Source organism: Mesoplodon bidens (genome assembly GCF_964165515.1).
Source record: "Mesoplodon bidens genome assembly, chromosome: 12".
NCBI classification, from domain to species: Eukaryota; Metazoa; Chordata; class Mammalia; order Artiodactyla; family Ziphiidae; genus Mesoplodon; species Mesoplodon bidens.
Window position 1 is genome coordinate 46,365,962 of NC_138168.1, and position 18,810 is coordinate 46,384,771.

At 45.8% G+C, this 18,810-nt stretch overlaps 1 protein-coding gene across 3 annotated transcripts in view; it reads right to left on the minus strand.

Moving 5' to 3' along the window:
* The window catches only part of FYN (FYN proto-oncogene, Src family tyrosine kinase), a 211,908-nt gene that overhangs the window by 111,536 nt on the left and 81,562 nt on the right, over nt 1–18,810 (minus strand). For all 3 annotated transcript variants that reach the window (XM_081251240.1, XM_081251239.1, XM_081251238.1), the window contains exon 3: nt 10,199–10,268. The gene's annotated coding sequence lies outside the window, so the exon portion shown is untranslated. The remainder of the gene's footprint in view (nt 1–10,198; nt 10,269–18,810) is intronic.

Genomic DNA, 18,810 nt, shown 5'->3' on the forward strand with positions numbered 1-18,810 from the left:
GCAGGCGGACTCTCAACCACTGCGCCACCAGGGAAGCCCCCAATAATTTTTAATATTGATTGCAGGGTGATATGATAATATTTTAGATATATATTAGGTTAAAGTACACTATCAAAATTAATTCCATCTGTTTCTTTTTACTTTCTTTTAACATGGCTAATAGAAAATTATAATTATACATGTTCCTTGCCTTCTATCTCTATGTTTGAACAACACTGATTTGGACCTTCATTTCTTCACCTGTTAAACGTTACTGGTGGTGGGAACCTGGGTCACAGAGGGTTTGGATGGAAATAATCATTGTGGACAATGAGATGATACACAGGGTGAAGCATTATGGTTACTATCCGTTGACTGAAAATTTTAGCTTTAGGAAACGTGAGGTGCTATCACAAGAGACCCAGGCTACTTAGGTCTGACCTGGGTATGACTCAATCTCTCTGTGCCTCAGGTCGTTAATCTGTAAAATGGGAGGGCAGGACTAAATTCCTGCAAGATGAAGTAAGACCACAGAAGGTCTTTACCTGCAGTCATTCCCCATCACTCCTAATTTAAGGATAATTTTGCTAAAAACAATTCGAATTAACCTAGTAGGTCTTCACCCTCAGCCAGCACTACAACAACTGAGGCCCATCCCGAGAAGTGCTCTTTATCTGTCAGTTCTGCTTCGGTTCTTCTCACGGGAACAATTTTACAGGTTCTTCTGTGACTCATTAACATAGTTAAATATACACAGAGAACACAGAGTGCAAGGTGGGTGAAACAGAAAAACTTCATCGCTCTGCAAGGACTCAGAGAACAATTTGAAAAAGAAAAATGCTAAGGATGATATTCAGAGCAAAATGTATTTGCTTTCCTTCAAAGCTACAGACAAAACATCTACTATTGTGCTAGTTAAGAAATCCCATTTTTGTTAAGCATGTCTGTGTATATGTGTGAGGAGCTGCTGGCTTGCTGTGCGTGTGCATGTGGAGAGCTGGCGCCTGGAGACTGAATGGGCTGATGCTCCCTCCCCTGCCCTGGCCTGGGGAAGCCAGCTGGGAGTCCTGGCTCCTGAGGGGCACCTGTCCCTCCCCGAACTCCCACCTCACACTTGTTCCAGCTCTTTAAAATAGTCTGTTTGAAAGTGAAAGTGCAGTTCAGTAATAAATTGTGTTGACTCAGTGGAAAAAAAAATCCCATAAAATGAAGGTTTTATAATAATGTATCAATTAAAGAATACTTCCATGAAGCCCAACTTTCCCTCTTCAAAACTCAGACACCCCCCTAAATCAAAACAGTATCACATCTCAAGAATATTAATATCTGTTTAAAAGAGGGTGTTAAAAACAAATAAGCAAACAGACAAACAATGAATTCACTTCTAAGCAAAGCCATGACTGACTCAAGGCAGCCTCAGTCAGCAGCGGTGCTGGTGCCGAAAATTGGCAACTTGGCTGAAAAGTATCAGAATATATTAATTAGCTGCCAACATTAAAAAGTTGGAGGGCTTCCCTGGTGGTGCAGTGGTTGAGAGTCCGCCTGCCGATGCAGGAGACATGGGTTCGTGCCCCAGTCCTGGAAGATCCCACATGCCGTGGAGCGGCTGGGCCCGTGAGCCATGGCCGCTGAGCCTGCGCGCCCGGAGCCTGTGCTCCACAACGGGAGAGGCCACAGCAGTGAGAGGCCCGCGTACAAAAAAAAAAAAAAAAAAAAAAAAAAAAAAAAAGGGCTTCCCTGGTGGCGCAGTGGTTGAGAGTCCGCCTGCCGATGCAGGGGATACGGGTTCGTGCCCCGGTCTGGGAAGATCCCACATGCCACGGAGCGGCTGGGCCCGTGAGCCATGGCTGCTGAGCCTGCGCATCCGGAGCCTGCGCTCCGCAACGGGAGAGGCCACAACAGTGAGAGGCCCGCGTACCGCAAAAAAAAAAAAAAAAAAAAAAAAAAGTTGGAATGGTTAACACACAGATTGAGATCTCTGGTGGTGCTGGACCCACATCTGTCAGAGACCCAGGAGCACCTGCCCCTTTTAGGTGTGGATGGCTTGTGTTTCTCCAGCTGCACAGCCCTGCCCTCATTGACTTTCCCTGTTTATGGACCTGCCAGTCAGGCAGGCATTCATCTAAGGCAAGAACTGTAGGGTGGGAGATACAGCCCGGGTTGGAGGTCGGAGGGAACACGAATGAGTGGAAAACCCTGGCTCTAAGCCTGACAGATCTGCTTGATGTTGGCTCCACCGTGGGAGTTGGGTGACCCTGAGCAAGTCACTTCGCTTGCTAGTCTGAGCTGTTGTGAGAGAAGAAAGTGAAAGGAATGCCATAGGTAAGGAGCCTGTGTGGTCCTGGTATGTAGTAAATGCTCTGCTAAAGTTACTCCTTCTTATTCTGAAGGTGAGAAATAAAAATGTTTAGCATAATCTATTATCACAGCAAAAGATAGCTGACTACCAAGGAAGTGGCTTAAAAATCATCACTGAAAAATATGAAGCCCTAGATCATTCACTATAAAGAACTGAGGAAGGGAAAGCAAGGTGTGAAAAGTATCAGACACTATCCCAGTGTAATAACTGCTGCAGGCGAGGATTATTCATCGACACTCAAAGCACTGGACTGAAGGGGGGTGGGGGGCAGGATGTTGACAAAGGACCCAGGTACCAGCCCATAGATGCCTCACTGACTCAAAGTATATCTGGACACCGGTGAGGTCTGGTTACCACCTGATCTGTGAGATCAAACTTAGCCCTGTGGATGGTGGGACAAGTTGACATCATCTGCCTCCTGATGTGATGTAGTATCTAGCATGCAATACTACCTATGAAGTATTCTGGACAAAAGAGGCTTAACCTGCGTCTAATAACAAGCCTATAGATCTAACAATTTTTAGGAAGTGGGGCGCAAGTTAAAAAGCACTGTGAAGAAACAGACGAGCCCAGAAGGCAAGACATTTTATACCACAACCAGCCAGGGACAACTGCAGAAGTTTGAGCATGGACTGGATATTAGATAATATTATGGAATGATTGTTCAATTTCTTACTAGCTACTAGTATTGTAGTTATATAGAAGAAAGTCCTTAGATTTAGAATATACATGGTGAACTATTTAAAGTTGTCAAGGTGTTTGCAACTTCCAAATGGTGCAGCAAAAATTTCTATAATGTAATACTATATATACTATATATTGTATATTACATATATGTTACATATATGTAATCGGAAGAGGGAATAAAAAAGGCAAATGTGGCAAATTTAGAACAATTGGTATTTGTCTTATCATTCTCTCAAACCAGTAGGTTTGAAAATTTTCAAAATAAAAAATTGAGATAGAAACTGGAAGAGGAAAAAGGGGGGAAAAGATCAGATACTGTCGCGTCCTCCCCTCTTCATAATCCCCTCAACCTTTACATTCAGGTCAACTTCACTGTGTGCCTTTTCATTCAACATGGTTTTATTTTTACCACTTTAATAAATTTCATGTGTGCTCATTCAAACTGACGTAGCCACTGTTTGGCTTCTTTGTTGGCTGACATCAAAACCAAACTTTAAACAAAGCTCCAACAGGCTGTAGAAGTGTACCAGGTAGATAAGAAGCCTAAGATATCTTATCAAAAACTCCTGAGAGGGCTTCCCTGGTGGCGCAGTGGTTGGGAGTCCGCCTGCCGATGCAGGGGACGCGGGTTCGTGCCCCGGTCCGGGAGGATCCCACGTGCCGCGGAGCGGCTGGGCCCGTGAGCCGTGGCCACTGAGCCTGCGCGACCGGAGCCTGTGCTCCGCAGCGGGAGAGGCCACAGCAGTGAGAGGCCCGCGTACCGGAAAAAAAAAAAAAAAAAAAAAAAAAAACTCCTGAGATTGATACCTAATTGCCCCTCTGGATGGTTTGTAAGCCAGTAAGATTGGATCAAAGGCTTTGGGTGGAGCATCCTCTTTGATCTCTTCCAAAGATAGCACTCTCTGTCTCCACCTGCACTGGGCGTTCCTTGATCGAGGAACGGCAGGAACAGGGTGCTGGTGGGCTGGGCCACTGAGGTCTCAGAGAGGCTGTTTCCCCTGGAGTGTGCCACACCTGAGCTCTGGTGAGTACAGCAGTAATGGCATAATCTGAGGAACAGCCATTCTGAGTTCAATTTTACTTCAGTGAGCACTCCCAAAGAAGTGGGGGTTTTCTGTGATGCCTTTAATGTGGAGAGGGACATAAAGATCCTGGATTCAGAGGGAGTGGGTATGAGCCAGGCTCTGTTGCATAGCAGCCATGCAACCTCAGAGCAGTGCTTCTGAGTAAGAGTGCAATGAATGCTGTGCCAGGAACGGTTCTTCACCGGGCAGGGCTGTCCCAGACACAGCGGGACATTTACCATCCCTGCCCCACCCCCTGTCTCCAACATGCCAACAGTGACTTACTCTTTGAGGGCAGGACAACAAACATGCCCACACTCCCAAACGTCCCCTGCCTGAGACAAAGGCTAAAGTCTCTGAGCCTCAGAGTATATCTGGGCATAACACCTGCTCCACCACCTAAGAGGTGGCTTGGGAGGGGCAAGTGTGCAGCAGCTTCTTATGAGCCTAAGCTGGTTATACAAATGGTATCATAACATGCATTCACATGGGCAGCCTGTCAGTTAGGGGCAGGGCTGGGGGTGGGGTGGGTCCCACCACCTGGATGGCAGGTGGGATGTATTACACAGGGTCAGCTCTCCAGTCATGTACTAAAATACACGACAGCTACTTATTCTGAAAACATTTCCCTTCCACAAGCGGGAAATTCTGGTTTACGTGTTGCTGCAGGTAAAAACCACACAACAGTGTGCATTTTAGAGTGAATTCTAAGTACGTGGGCTCTTGGAGCAGAAGAGCAAGAGGGCAGCCTCAAAGCGGCTTCAAAGAACCTGGTTTAGGATGGCACCAAAACTAACCTGGAAAGAGAAGAACACGTCTCTTCGTGAGCAAGAGATAAACGACTGTGCGAATTACTTCAAAGATCAAGAGGACAAGGCTATAGAATGTGGTGCTTCTGTTCTTACGCACGCCAGAGCAGGGCCAGCATGCACAGAGCTGACTTTCAACGTGTCGTAATGCTCTGTTCTTTATAGCTTTCAGTGGCTCTCACGGAAGGGAATCTGAGAGGCTGGGCAGGGCTGCTGCGTGCGACCTGGATGCCCTGACAAAGGGGAGAATGGAGCCCCGGTTCATACAGGTTAGTGTGTGGGAGCCACCTGGAGAGCTAGGCAGGAAGCTCCCCCTCCCCACTCCCCCAGGGATCCACCTGACACACCAGAGGCAGAGCAGGGCAAAGGCTCAAACCTTGAAGAACAAAAGCGAAAGCAGATACCCACTCCAGGTCATTAGGCGAAGAGTGCTGGAACAAGCTCATGAGAATTACCCACGGGCTGGAGAGGGGGTGCTGGAAACGAGCAGCTATGAATGTGTAGTTTTGCTACAGATCTTTACATTAAAATATTTTGCCCCAACATGGTGTTTTTATAGTTTCCCTTGACTCTGCTTACTATTACCTTTGGCACATTCCTCCAAATTCTATTCGCCTTAAAAACAGCAGACTGATAATGTAAAGTCCCTAAATCTCTGGCCTCGGCCATCTAAATGAGATCTTTTTTTTTTTTTTTTGCGGTATGCGGGCCTCTCACTGTTGTGGCCTCTCCCGTTACGGAGCACAGGCTCCGGACGCGCAGGCCCAGCGGCCACGGCTCACGGGCCCAGCCGCTCCGCGGCATGTGGGATCCTCCCAGACCGGGGCACGAACCCGTATCCCCTGCATCGGCAGGCGGACTCTCAACCACTGCGCCACCAGGGAGGCCCCTAAATGAGATCTTTTATCCTTCTCTTCTCCAGCTTTCCAGAACTCATTTTCATAGCATTCTTGCAAGAGGAAAGATTATCAGAAAAAGAAAAATGAAGGGGAGTAAAGTCAAAGGAAAATACCAAATACCAAAGCTTTTGGTAAGAAAATATTTATGTCCACAAGCACACAACCACACCCTTTCTGGGAAGATATTACTGGCCTTGAAGCTGGGTTAGTGGATCCCAAAATATATCTCACAAAAAGCACAGTTACCCTCCCGAAATAGGCCCTATAATTAAAATCTTTTCAAGTGGATTGTCCTATATCACAACTTGACATATGTTGCTTTAATCTCCCTGCTTCAGCAAATGTGGCCATATTGGGCTACACAAGCTCTCAACAACTCCCGGTTAAACCAGATTGTAGTGTCACTAGAAAATTGATGGAAATAAACAGTCCTGTGTACCAAAATACCCAATCTCAATCATCTGTAATGAGATCTCTCTCCTCCCTAAGCACATTTTCATCACACCAGAATCACACCCTTGATTCAAAAGGATGGACTAGCCCAGACTGAAATACCCATTTCATCTCAGAGGTCATCTGAAGACAAACACATCTGAAGAAGCTGGGGCTGAAATTTAAAATACGAGACAATGTCTTTTGTGTGAATGCTGGGATCAAGTTGTGTGAGTCTTGCTTCTAGCTTCAGTTGACAGTCCTCAGCATAAGTCTGCAGACTCCCATCTGTCTGCATTCATTTAGATCAGATCTTGCTTGGAATCAGTGGTAATGTAGGGGCCCTTTCAGCTCTGTGATTCTCTGAACAAACTTCTTTATATTTTCTAGTTATATATTTACATTTAATTAAATGTCAAAATATTAAAAATTTTAAACCTTCAAAATAATGAGTACTTTAGACATTGATTTTATTATTATTATTTCCGTATCGGTTTCATGGCCTCAGCACTATTGACATCTTGGGCTGGATCATTTCTGTGTGTGTGTGGAGACGGGTGTCCTGTGCATTTTAGGGTCTTTAGCAGTATCTCTAGCTTCCACCCACTAGATGCCAGTAGCACACACCCTCTCTCCCTCCCATGTGGCAACGAAAAATTTCTTCAGACATTGCCAAATGTCCTCTGCGAGGACAAAAACAACCCAGGTTGAGAACTACTGCTCTCTCTCTCTCTCTATCTATTTATATATCTCTCCCTGGCATGGCCAGGAAAAAAAAAATCTAGATTTTTCAAGGCACCTACAAGTTTAATTTTCAGAATTTCTAACTTCCTATGACTCACAGTGAAGAATCAGGATCTGTAATATAGTACTACCCCGAAAGATTTATAAACAGCACCACTGCTGTTTCAAACTAGGGCCTGGCCTCATTTAAGACATTTATGAGGACGGATTTGCTGCCACCCGATCTCTTGGACTGCTAACCTCCCTACTTTTAGAAGCTCCATTCTTAGAAGACTACTGGTAAGAAATCCTCCACAAACCAGTTACCAGGCTCTCAGTATGGGAGGGGATAAGGATTGGTGTCTATTAACACCATCTACAGAAGCAAGGACCCATTGTACTCCTCCCGGCCAGACCCCCTCGGGGGCTGCGTTTCTAGGACTGGACCACTCCATGTAGGGAGTGGTAAAGCCTATGCTTCCTCAAGAAGAGGCACTGGGTGGGGAGGGAAAGGAAAATAACATCAGGAGACAAAGAGTCAAAGAACAGAGATGGTAAGTTCAGCCCAGAGAAGAAGAATGAGGAAGGAGAGCATCTTCAAATATCTGGTGGGCTGGTGTGTGGAAAAGTGAGTGCACTTGTCTCTATCTGCTTACAGAGTGACTCAGGGAAGACAGCAATTCAACAAATACTTATCACAGGCTTTCTAGGTGGCAGTCACTGTCCAGACACTGAAATGACAGGAAGTAAGAAGACCAAGTCCATGGACTTCCCTGGTGGCGCAGTGGTTAAGAATCCACCTGCCAATGCAGGGGACACGGGTTCGAGCCCTGGTCCGGGAAGATCCCACATGCCACGGAGCAACTACACCCGTGAGCCACAACTACTGAGCCTGTGCTCTAGGGCCCACGAGCCACAACTACTGAAGCCTGCGTGACACAACTACTGAAGCCCACGTGCCTAGAGCCCGTGCTCCACAACAGGAGAAGCCACCGCAGTGAGAAGCCTGTGCACCACAACGAAGAGTAGCCGCCGCTCGCCGCAACTAGAGAAAGCCCACACGCAACAACAAAGACCCAACACAGCCAAATAAATAAATAAATTTAAAAAGAAGACCAAGTCCTTGTTCCCTTGACCGCATACTGCAGCTCAACAGAAGGACTAGGTTGCTTTTCTTTCCTCCCTCCTACTCTCTCCTTCCCTCTTTAACAATTTGACCTAATGTCTAGGTATCTAATTGCTCGTTTTTTTTCCCATTAAAAATATTAAGGTTTAATTAACTACAGCAAAATTCTCCTTTTCTATTGTATAGTCCTGTGAGTTTTCACAAAACCTACAGTTGTATCAATACCACTACAATCAAGATCTAGAACAATTTTCTCACCCCCTTAAATTTCCCTGTGCCCTGAATTGCTTTTTCATTGGAGAAAGCTCCTCTGTGCAGTAGCAAATCCCACCTTTGAGAGCGTGTGAATTCCCCTCTGTCAAGAATTCTGGAGAAAAGGCTTTTTTGTTTAGTGGGAGATTGGGCCAGACAACCCCTGAGGCCGTGTCCATCTCTTTGATCCCCTGCAACTGGAGGGTTGTCACCTCCAGACACCCGATCTTAACCATCAGCTGATATGGCTGATTCTCTCCAACCACAGGTAAAGGCTCCACCCCAAAGCCAAATTCTTTTGGTCAAAGCTCAAAAATTTCCTTCCAATAACTGGATCTCTGTGAAGGCTGCATAATAAGCATAGACAAAAAGTCCAAAGAAAGGTTTGGAAATGAAAGTCTCAACAGGGTAACTGAAGCCTAAACCAAGGGTACCATCTCCTCCCGACCCTTCTTTTTCTTCTTGTTATTTTGGTTCAAAATAACTTTAACTCCAAAACCGAACAAAGCTCAAACAACGTGATTGCACCTGGCTGCACAGATGGCAGGAAGGGAAGTTAAGTTAGCTAAGCTGGTTTAAGAAGGGGTTGAGAGGGTCAGAGAAGATGGCAAAGGTCTCAGGGACATTGCTATGCAGTGGACGCTGCAGGAAGGACTGTGGTGACCAGCTGTGATGCCCCCTGTGACAGCAAATGGGGTGTGACCAACCCCTTCCCAGGGGCCCTCCTGCTGGAAGATACTCACTCCTTTTGCTGGCCTGACCTCAATGGCAAATGTCCAGTTTCCAAACAAGGGTGTTCTGTTGTCAAGAATAACTGCTTTTCACAGACATAGAGAACAGACTTGTGGTTGCCAAGGGGGAGGGATGGATTGGGAGACTGGGTGAGCAGATGCAAACCAGTATATATAGACTGGATCAACAACAAGGTCCTACTGTAGAGCACACGGAACTGTATTCAATATCCTGTGATAAACCGTAATGGAAAAGAATATGTATATATATATGAGTCACTTTGTTGTACAGCAGAAATAAACACAACTATACTTCAATAAAATATTGAATGTATTTTATATTTAAAATATAAATCAACTATACTTCAATAAAATAAGTTTTAAAAAAAAGAATAACTGTTTTATTGAGCACTCATGGTGCCCCAGCACTACCTAGTTTGTTTTATTCTCACAACAACACTCTGAGGTAGGTAACGTTATAAGCCTCATTTTACAGACGAGGAGGCTGAGGCTTAGAGAGGTTATATAACAACCGGTAAGTGTAGAACTTGAGTTTTAACCCAAGTCTCCTGTCCTTTCGACTACTGCTAGCAAGGTCTTCTGGGTGTTTGCTGAATTTAATGTTCCTGGTCTCAGGCCGCTGTTATGCTGGTTGGTGGGCTGGGTCCCAGGCATGCTGGATTCTTAACTCCATTTTACGTCCCATTCCCCAAGCAGTTAACTGCCTGTTTCTCTCTCATTTCAACATATAGACCAGAAGGATCTCTCTGCTTTGGAAGCTTAAAAACAGTTTTTTATTCTTTTGGTTTGCAAGTTTATTACTCTCACATTCCACGGGTGGCTAAGAACATAAGCTAAATGGTCCAGGGTATTGTTTATCCTGTATCTGGAAGGTTTCCTAAAACCTAGACTTATTATTATATCTTAGAAACCCCCCTATGGCTTAATAGCATCAGCAATGACAAGAAAAAAATGTCATACTGTCAGAAAACACCAACTGAACGTCGCATTTAATTATAAAATCCATTTTGTCAAGTGTAGTACAGGTTTAAAAGATGCACAGAACAAGGCCATGGTTTCCCTTTATGAGCACCATTTACTTCACAAGGTATCAGAAATAAATGCAGTGACACTTACCAAAATTTCCCCCAACGATCACAAACTTTATATATACCACATGTCTTCTAATACAGCTGCTGGACTGGTCCTGAAAAATACCACAACAAAAGGAAACAAGCATCATTAGGCAGAAGTAATTTAATATATATTGTGTTTCCCTTCTGGAAACCACAACATCTTCCTTGTTTTGGGCACCCATCAATGTACCACACTCTTACTGCCAGATTCCTCTTTGTTTTTCACAGGAAAGATGAAACCAATTTACAAATTGACTCAGCACTCACTAATAACAAACAAATAACAATCTGGACAATGAAATAAACCAGAAACTGTGCTTATAAATACTTTATTTGAATTTTTAGTCTTTTAAAATAATTGAGGATAAGACAACAATGCAAAGATATCTAAAGCTGAACCCATAACGTTGTTTTTTTTTTTTTTTTTTTGCGGTACGCGGGCCTCTCACTGCTGTGGCCTCTCCCGTTGCGGAGCACAGGCTCCGGACGCACAGGCTCATCGACCATGGCTCACGGGCCCAGCCGCTCTGCAGCACATGGGATCTTCCCAGACTGGGGCACGAACCCGTGTCCCCTGCATTGGCAGGCGGACTCTCAACCACTGCACCACCAGGGAAGCCCAACCCATAACCTTTTTTCCCCCCCAAACCAATTCCTCTTTCCTCTTTCTTTCAGCAATACACTCCATTCTCCCCTGCTGGCTGCGAGGCCCTCACTTCTATTTTCTAGATTTCATTTTATTATCTGAAAAATAGGAATTACTGTACTAACCTCACAGGGTTGTTATGAGCATTAAGTAATATAAATTTAGTGACATATAAATGACATTGAAAGGCTTAAAACAGCATCTGGCACAGTAATCACTCGGGGAAGCTGAGGAGCTATTATCCTTCTCTGGATCATGCAGGCCTGAAGCCTAAGCCGGCCTTGCTCACCTGCACTGCAAATCCTGGCCTGAGCCTGACCTTTGCATCCCATGGCAACTCTGGAACTCACTGCCTCTCTCCATTCTCATCTTTACACTCTTGTTTGGTCCGCTTCACTCCTTGCAGAAACCCATCTCCTGGCCTCCAGCTCCTTCTCTTCCAACCTGCTTCTTCCTAAACACAACTTAAAGCCTCAGCGGAAACACCTCTACTGCTTCCCACCACCTACAAGTTTACCTGTGAAATTATCAATATATCAGCCTGGGCCTCCCACTCGCCTTAGCGCTGTCCCCACATCTTCCCATCAGATGCTGCAGAATCCAGCCACCAGTCCTGCCTCAGCCTGTGGGCATTCCAGACCCTTCTCTGAGTGTCTTCTGTCCCATAAGTGCCAGTAGGTGGCCTCACCATTTTCTAAGCCCTGGGCTCTTTACCTTTTTGTTCCATAACAGTCTAGAGACATGTTTCTCAGAATAATGTTTTTAAATTCTTGAAGTTAACACATGAAATGCATAGGACTCAAAAGAAGTATACTGATATTCAGTTATCAAAATATATAACAAAATTATGATGTGCTTCTCTTAATATTTAAATAAGTTCCAGGAAAAGTCTAATAATTACTACTGTAGTTTTGAAATAATGTTGGGCAAAAATGATACTTCAGGGTATCTGTAACTATAATGTAATATGAAAATACCTAGAATTACTATTGGTGACAAATAGCTAATACTACTATCATAACAGAATGAAATGTTAGATTTCAGTTAAGGGTTAGTGAAAATAGATAATTTTCCTCCATCCAAGTTCACAGACACCCCCTCCCCCAGAATTCCATCCGTGGACTCCAGGTCACGAGCCCCACTTTAAGGCCTAGAGTAACTCTCATCATCTTCTTGAGCCCTTTCTACCTGGACTTTCCCAATTTGGTATTATCTTACCCCTCCTTGCTTTTCTCTTTTTAAAAACTATATTTTATTTGATGTAGATACTTTAAATGTACTTACTATATCCTACTTTTTAAGTTGTTGTAAGGGAAGGCCCTATCTTTTTTTCCCCATTGTTTATTCCTCTCATGGCGGTGAAGAATGCCCGGCCTCATAGCTCACGGCAGGAAGACATTCAGCCAGCACTGTTTGAACCGGTCAGTGAATAATATAGTGCAGTCTTGCTTGTACAACACAGGCTCAGCTAATATTAATATTATTTCGCCTCTGTCTGGCAGCCTATGAGGTTCTAAATATGCAGATGGGACACCTCAACATTGTATATTTAGATTATAAAATTCTGAAGTTAGGCAACAAAATGTTCCCCTCTTTTATTTCTCCTTAGAGAGTGAATGCTTGGTCAGCGTGGCTGACCGACAGATCTCCCTGGAACAGACTGACTGTTCAATCATTCCGCCCATACATGGGGCATCCGTGCGACATGAGCACAATTCCTGCCTTAGTGGAACTTCGAGCCTAGCAGCTTTGCCCAGCTAGTCCAGAGGAGCTGAGAATCTCTCAAAGTGTCAGGACCTTTGCAAAGACAAGGAATAGCCAGTGATTCCCCTAAGTACGGGTGCTTTGGTGACCCACGTAGGTGAGGCCAGTTAGTAAGAGTTGCTCTGCCTTCTCACAGGTCTCACAGATGTGAAGCTGTGGTTCCAGAGCAGGCGAGTCAAGTCGATGGAGCAGTGAAATTCCACCTCCCCTCCTGAATGATGTCTTTGCATATGAGGTTGGAGATGGCAACCCCTCCAAGGGGACCATCCCAGAGGGGTTTACTCAGCGCCTGGTGGCATATTCCACTCCGGGCCCCACTGAGTCTGTGTTGGAGCAGCCTCATGATGGACACTGATCCTTTGGTCTTATCAGCCTTTTTTCCAAAACTGCTGCAGCTCAGAACTCCCGTGTGTCTTTTGCCAAGAAAAAAACACACGAAAAATAACAGAATAGTACTTCCTTTTCAATGAAGAGAGCATAATGCTTTTCTCCACTGAAGACCATGCATTAGGGCACTGTGACCGTTTGCTTTGGCAGAAATTCAACACTGGCGAGCAGCACTTTTCATGCCCGACATAATGTCAAGTGACTCGTAGGACAAGTCGGGGTGTGCCCTCCCTCCCCAGTAACTAAGACGGATGAGATAGCTACTCAGAGGACAATGGCTGGACTTGGCACACTCTTTTTATACTTAGGGACATTTAAACCTATTTCATTTGAATTTGTTCCTTTTGAGTCACACTAGATATATGGTGTTAAATTAAAATAGCTGAATGATAATGAAGAGGGCAGCATGACTGTTTAATCTTTTGTTTCAAACATTGCAATGTACACATGCTCACGAGTACATAATAAGATGTTTATAGGGGCTCGCACACAACAACACTTAGCATGGCACTTACTTTTTGCTTCTAACGCATATCATAGACGTCGTGTGGCTCCTGTTTAAAGGAGCACTGGATACGAGTATCTCTAATAGGGTTTTCATCTGCATGGGGACATCCCCCCTTCCTTCTTCCTAACAGATGCCCCATGTTCCTTCAGCCACAGTGCCTGAGAAAAGGTGACAGCACTCCCAGGTGTGGGGGGGTGGGGGCCTGAGTGGTCTAAGGCTTTGCAGGGTGCCCAGCAGCAACATCAGCATCACGTGGGACCTTCTGAGAAATGTCAGCTCTGAGGCCTCACCCCAAACCTACTGAATCAGAAGCTGTTTCACAAGATCCCAGGTGATCTGTGAGCATGCTGAAGTTTGAGACACACTGATCAAGGGAAACCTGTTCTCGTGCAAGTGACTGGTTCAAGAATAGGCATGTGACCTTCTTCAGGCCAACAGGATGTGCAGAATGTTTTGCTGGGAGCTTCTCATTCTTCTGGGAGAAATTCCCTCCTTCTAGAATGTTGTGTAGGATGTGATGACTAGGACTTCCATAGCTATCTTGCTCCAACTGAAGCATAAAGCTGGCCCACAGAGGAGGGCAAAGACATAAAAAACACAGGGAAGGAGAGTAGGGGTGTTTGCATTCAGTCAACCCTGAGGTCTGCAGAGCTACTAGACTTCCAATAAGTTTCTTATAGTACAGGCCTCCTTAAGTTGGGTTGTCAACTGCCTGCAGCTGGAAAGCATCCTGACTAATCAGTCGCTAATAAAGCATTATAAAAGGAACAGAATGCCGAGGCACCAGTCAGCCACACAGCGAAGGGTCCAGACAAGTCAGTGCATCAAGAGACCAGAGCAACAGTTCAGAGGCCTATTTTGTTCAGGAACTGACCCAGTAGTATTTCCGGTTCTGACAACCGTTATTTGCTTTGCACATTTCCAAATGCTTTCTAAATCAGCCAGTCTAAATGATCAACCAGAGGAAGTGCTGAACGTTTTCCAAATTCTTTTAACCAGAGCGGTCAACAGTTGCTTCCGCATAAGTCACATGGATGTCATTTCCTGCAAAAACAATGGGAGACTAATTGCTCAGCCCCAGACTCTGATAGGGAAAACAACCTGTGATATGTAATTACTGAAGGGTAAATAAGGAAAAGCTTGAGGCTCTCAGAATCTGCTTCTGGATCCACTGCAATAACTTTGGGAGAAGGAGGGGTGGGGGGAGGGAGGGAGGGAGAGGGAGAGAGAGAGGGAGAGAGAGAGGGAGAGAGAGAGAGAGAGGGAGCAAGCTGGTTTGGGAAAAGATTTGAGGGACTAGCAGCTTAGGCAGCCACCCATACCACTTTTATGTATCACTGGTACTTATTAAAGACCTTTCTGAGTAAACCAAATAGACCTGCTATTATATAAAACCATATATGGCTCTGATGTAATTTTGCTTCATATACAGGAGTGATGTAGTCAATAGTCAAGAACTGGGTGTCTAAATGGACATTCTCTCTTTAGTGTCAGAGCTTCTCAACCACAATGGGATATTTTGGGGGGATGGGTTTGTTGCGTTGGCTTGATACAGAATGTATCTTCTATTATGGAGTAGACATTAGTTGGTTTTCCACAGAATGTTCCCGAGGTTCCATCACCTCAGGTCTCTCTTTCCCTCCAAAGCTTTTGGCTTTCTCTTCCCTGGTACCTCATATACTTCCACAGCTCCAACTATCACCCTTGTCATGAGTTTCAAACTACATCTCTTGATCTGCCACCCTTGTTTCCAGTCCCACTGTTGCTCTCTAGACAGAAAGTACCCTGAGGACAGGGACTTTGTTTTGGTCACTGCTACATTCCCAATGCTCAGTGGCTGGCACTGAGCATTACGTTTGTTGAATGAGTAAGTAAAAGGCCTCACTCAGACTCTTAAGACACCTCACAGGAATTCTTGACATCTCCTTTTAAGTGGCCTCTTTGCCTCTGGTCTCTCCCTTTCCTACCTGTCCACACACAGGAAAACTCTAGATTATAGTACTGATCATGTTGGTCCTAAAATGTCTCGGCTGGGAACAACTTACCAGCCCAGCCCTGCACTTCACAGGTGAGAAACTGGTCCCAGCGAGGCCAGGAGACTTGCCTAAGGATTTATGATGAGTGGGTGGCAGAGACGGAATTATAATTCAGGCTGCTGACCCAGTGGCTCTTACTACCATGCCACTGGGTCAAAATCTTCCACCGTCTTTCAGCAGAACCGAGTACAGGGCTAGGCATACAGGGCTCTCAGTAAGTACGTGCAGGCTGATGGGAGTCCAGATAAGTGAGAATGGGTCTCTGGCACAGGCCAACAGGAACCCTCTTAAAAGAAAGACGATACCCCAGTATATATCATGGGCAAGGAAGGAGCTGCTCTGGACCTTTGCTCCTGCACTGCCTATGAGCCACCCCCAAGGAACCTCAGGGTGGTGACAAGGCTAGAAAAACCAATGACTTAACACACACTCACACTCTTCAGCTTTGTGCTCAAAGCCACGCACCTCCATTCCAAACCCACCGTGGCCTTACCTCCCATTTCTTTTTCCTCCCTCACACCCAGCCTTACGAAAGCACGTGCTGTTTCCAGCACCTGTCCCTCCTCCTGGCCTTCACCTGCCCTGTTCTTCCCTCTCATGCGCCCTTACCTCCGCCTGCAAGAATGGCGACCCAACCTGCCCCTCGAGCCCAACTCGAATATGAATCCCTCCCTGAATTTCTTGTCCGATTTCCTCCACTAGAATTCATCTCACCATTTACACGTCTACTACAGACCTTACTACACTGTCTGCTTCACAGGGAAGAGCCAGATCCTTGAGGGCAGGCACTTACCCTAAATCTTTGAACCCCTGTCACACTGCCTGGCCCACTGCTTCGCACAGAGGAGCCACTTCTTGTCATTTTGTTGAGTCAGAGGGCTTTGTCCTTTTCAGTTCACCTCTGTGACCTAAGTTCTGTCATGGAGCTTTCAAGTCTTCCTCCAGCCGGTGCAGGCTGATGATAAAGCCAGCACACTTGCAGGGAGGGCCTACCCGTTAAGGAACAGCTGTGTGAGTCCCTGCTGTCTTATTTTCAAAAGCAAGGAGTGGGGGGCAGGGGCTAGGGAGGGTGACTTCCCCTCCCTTACATAGCTCTCCTACGGCGGCTACGGCTGTCCTGTCCTGTGCAGTGTGAGGTGCAAGCTGGGCATGTGACAGCGTTCCCTGCAAGTCCAAAGTCAATTGTCTGCAAAACTAAAGAGTTCCAAATGGCGTGATAACACATTAAACAAGCAAGTGTGCAAACAAAGCCCATTCGCAAGGGGAGGAGGATGGGAAGCAGAAAACAGAGTTCCCTAGGAAACCGAGCCTGCTTTAGGACTGGCTGTGGCCTTCACCCCTCGTGGGGGAGGGAGAGGGGTGCTCCAAGAAGGCATCACTGGCCCATCTGCTCTCCCTGCCTACAGGGACCCTGGTCCTTCTGGCTTCCCCACCACAAGTTGGGGATACTCAAGCAAGGCTGTGGTGGTTGTTTGTTTTTTTATTTGCTGGAGCGGGAGTAAAGAGTGGAAGGAAAGAGGAGAAGAGTGATGGGTAGACCAAGAGATGAGCGTGGACAGCACTCGGCCAGCACAAAGGGGTTACCGACCACAGGATGAGAGGGCAGGAAGGTCGGACTAGAAAGGGCTGACTGCTCCTCTCTCATCAGCCACTGCCAGGATGAGGGGGACTCAGGCTCACGGTGGAGCAAGGCACGCCCAAACCAGCAAATGAGCTTATCTTCAGCTGCCCAAGAGGCGGCTCTTAGGTATTTATTTTGGGCTCACTGGCATGGTGGTTGGGCTGAGTCATGCAAAGGGGTGGTCAGAGGGGGTGGATGGAGCTCTAGGGCTCCCCACAATCTCCATCAACCCCAAGCAGGAAGAGTGGTAGTGATATAATTTCTTCTCCTCCTCCTTCAAATAATAATTTATTATACATTATTAATATGCAATATATTAATACTTACATAATTATTATTATTTATGATAATGATGATGATTGCTATGTTTAAACCTCTAGGCTGAGGGTTTATTTGGGAAAGACATAAACGAAGTAAATGCCATTGGAATAATTAGTTGACTGTCAGGAGGAAAAAGATTCTGTTCTATAAAACTTATGAAAATGAAGTATATATTTATAATAATCATGTCTTTCTTTTCTTCCTGGCAGTGAGTTTCTATCAGGTGATCACATCTCTTAGGTATCAGGTAAAAATAAAACAGAAACTCTGTTTTGTAGTGTACTTGAATTATTTCTGATTTTCCTTGTAAATGAAGCTGTTTCTAGTGATTTGCAATCCAGAGTCTGAATAAAAATGCTGCTTTGCTATGATGCAGCTGGACAAGTCCCCGAGCTCTCTTCCAACCTGATTACCACGCTCAAGACCCTCCAAACAGACATTCTGCAGTAGCTCCTGGGAAGGCCTGGGATATGCACACAGTATCACAATGCTGCCAAGATCAAGGTTAATAACGATGTGTGCAGAGGCCCTGGAGTGTGGGCTGGCTACAATATTAAAATCCCAGAATCCTGGGGCTGAATGGAATGTTAAAGAATATCTAGTCTGGTAGTCTTTAAGCTATTTTTTAGTACAAGAACCTCGTGTATTCACACGTAGATGTGAGTGCATGTGTATTTCTAATGTTTATGCTACACTCCAACATACTAGATAAAAGTGGAACAGAACAGCTCTGGTTCAAGGAGGGAAGGATTCAAAACACCACCACCTTGGCCATCCTCCTGGCCCACCTGGCACTTCTGGGGAACCCTAACGTTCTCAACACTGAAAACCTCAGGTCTAGACCCCTATCCCATCCATTATCTGCATCGTGTCCTCAATACCTCTTCCAGCCACGGTTCTCCATGTGGCAGCATGGCTGAACTAACGCCTCTACATTTTCTCTACCAAGGACCTATTTTACCTACATCCAAGGATCCCTTTTTTTGTGTGTGTGTGTGGTACGCGGGCCTCCCACTGCCGTGGCCCCCCCCACCGCGGAGCACAGGCTCCGGACGTGCAGGCTCAGCGGCCATGGCTCATCGGTCCAGCCGCTCCGCGGCATGCGGGATCCTCCCAGACTGGGGCACGAACACACGCCCCCTGCATCGGCAGGCAGACTCCCAACCACTGCGCCACCAGGGAGGCCCCAAGGATCCCATATTTTGAACCACTTCGCCTCTTCTAAAAACTGCATTTTTACAGGGAGATCAGCTCAGTGCTTTGTGACCACCTAGAGGGGTGAGATAGGGAGGGTGGGAGGGAGGGAGACGCAAGAGGGAAGAGATATGGG